This window comes from Pseudorca crassidens, chromosome 7, assembly GCF_039906515.1.
Source record: "Pseudorca crassidens isolate mPseCra1 chromosome 7, mPseCra1.hap1, whole genome shotgun sequence".
Taxonomy (NCBI): domain Eukaryota; kingdom Metazoa; phylum Chordata; class Mammalia; order Artiodactyla; family Delphinidae; genus Pseudorca; species Pseudorca crassidens.
Window position 1 is genome coordinate 46,064,550 of NC_090302.1, and position 2,598 is coordinate 46,067,147.

Here is a 2,598-nt window from a genome sequence, read left to right on the forward strand (position 1 = left end):
CATTGAAGGAGACAAACAAGTGGATAGACCCTTGCAACTCAGTGACTAGGCTTCTAGGATAGGGAAGAAGAATAATTTTGTTAAAAAGTAGAACCCTGGAGTCAGATTGCTTGGGTTTTAACTCCTGACCCAAATGGAAGCTGTAAGATTTGGGGTTAACGTACTTGACCACTTGATGCTTCAGTTTTTTCATCTTTAAAATGGGAATATTAAGTGAGCAGTATATGATTACTGTTACTACTAGTAGTAGTACTTTTACCTGTTATATGATACTGATAATAATGAAGGTGGCAAAATATGGCAAGAGGGAACAAGGAAGTAGAGTCTTAAAGCCATGAATTAGCAAGCAGTCTGATAAGCAGTCTAAAGATTGAAGAGAAATTCAAAAAAGGAAGACAAGCCAGAAGCCATGGTGGGGAGACAGCTATTCCAGGAACAACAAATCATTTTGTAAGGGTACACACTATGGTCAGGTGCAGGGACACAAGGTAAGAAGTTGCTGGAGAGGCAGGGGGGAAATAGGCAATGAAAGATTTTGTGTCATGCTAAGAATCATGACTTTCATTCTGAAGTCTGCAGGATGTTGTGGGAAGACTTTAAGGGAGGTAGAGACATAATGAGTCCTACATTCTAGAGAGATCCCTTGGGCAAATGTGCCAAGAAGAGATTCAAGGTGACTGAAGAAAGATAAAATAAAGGAAGTAGAAAGTTCAGGGCAGAGTTGATAAGTAGAATCATAGTAATTGGAGAGAAGAGAAAGAAATTCAGGACCTCAGATTTGTGTTATGCACAACAGTGACTGGTGGTTTTAACAGGAAGGCGACTACAGGAGGGGCATTTAATTTAAATTTGATTATTGTCATTTCAGTGGAGCTTGAGGTGCCTGAGAGATATGGTGAAATGTTGGGTGGTTGATTGTCTTCACATATGCGGAGCTCTAGTGAGGGACGACAGTAAAGTTAAACTATGCTAGAACTTTGGTGAATACTTACATTTAAGAGGTAAGGTGTAAAACTGGGAAGGAATTATTAGAAGTATAAGAGAGATTATTAGAGATACAGCAAGGGAAGTCTTCAAGACTTTCCAAAAGAAGGAGATGGATAGAAATATCAAAAGAATCAAGTAAGATAAGGATTTAGAACTGCATTTCTAAGAGTCAGGAGTATGTCACCTCAGAGCCGGAATTATGGCTGTGGAGAAAGATATCAGAGAGAAATCTCTCATCCTTGTGAAGATGTATCCTGGACCTCTAAATGCACTGTGGAAGATTTGGGGTTGGTGATCACAAATTGCTTTTATTTGTTGCAAATAATCTATCTCAAGAAAACCAATTTTTTTAAATCTCATGCTTGAAGTAGTAACGATGAAATGCTGTAACAAATTGTCTCATTTTACATACATGATTAAAGAAATAACAAAAAACAAAAATCATTTATAATATACTCTCTTGATGTAGTTATAATCATTGTGTCACTTCACCAATAAGAAAACCTAGAAACTTTAAGCTACATATCCAAAATCACATATAAAGGATGAAGCCAGAACAGAAACCCCAGTACAGTTGGCCTTCCATGTCCATGGATGCAGAACCTGTGGATACGGAGGGCCAACTGTACTATGCCTTTTTATATAAGGGACTTGAGCATCTGCAGATTTTGGTAGGGAGTTCCTGCAATCAATTTCCTACGCATACTGAGGAATGTCTGTATATTTAACTATAGTTTATCTAAGTATAGTATGCTATACTATGTTAAAAAATAGAGAAATTATTGTTGCTTTTATTTATGTTATTTTAACAATGATATGATATCTGATGTATGTATAAAATATTCTGAACTTTCGAATAATTTCAAAAACACTTTAGAGAAGTATTTTTCATGTAATTTCTGAGGTGACCAAGAAGATTCAACTAGAATTATTTGTAAAATATAGGATTTCATAAGCACATCATAATATCAGGTGATGATCCTCAAGTGTTTATAGAGAAAGACTTATGGCTATGTGTGGGAAGGGAAATTGTATATAACACATGTTCTGCCCTACTCTACAGTCTTGGCCTAGCAGAGGGTGAAGGTTTGGATCCAGGGGTTAGTCATGTACTCAAATATTAACAATTCAATCTAATTTAAGTTTAAATTTTAGAATCTCATCCAGTTCTAAAATTATAATTTCATGGTTTTCTAACTAGAAAATGTCTACTGCAGACTATTTGATACTTAATAAAACAGATATTTTGGTAAAGGGGAGGTAAATTTTACAAGCTATCCGGAGTATGTATTAAATCTTATGCCACATTCTTAATGTTTACTGAAGTATATGAAAGGCACATTTGTTGATGTAGGCTACTAGTTCTCTCTTTCCTTATTTGTCCATCCCATTTGTATCCCATTGTATGTCCATTACAGACATACATTTTTTAAAAAACCAAAATCCAGTACTTTTTATTCATTCATCCATTTGTTAATCTTGTTGAATGCTCGTTTTATGCTAGATAAGAGGAGTATAGCAATGACTAGACCCACAGATGGGCTTTTGAAACACCAAGGATAAATCCCTGTCCATAGTTCTTAGCAGGCAATGTGGGGATGACTGATATCT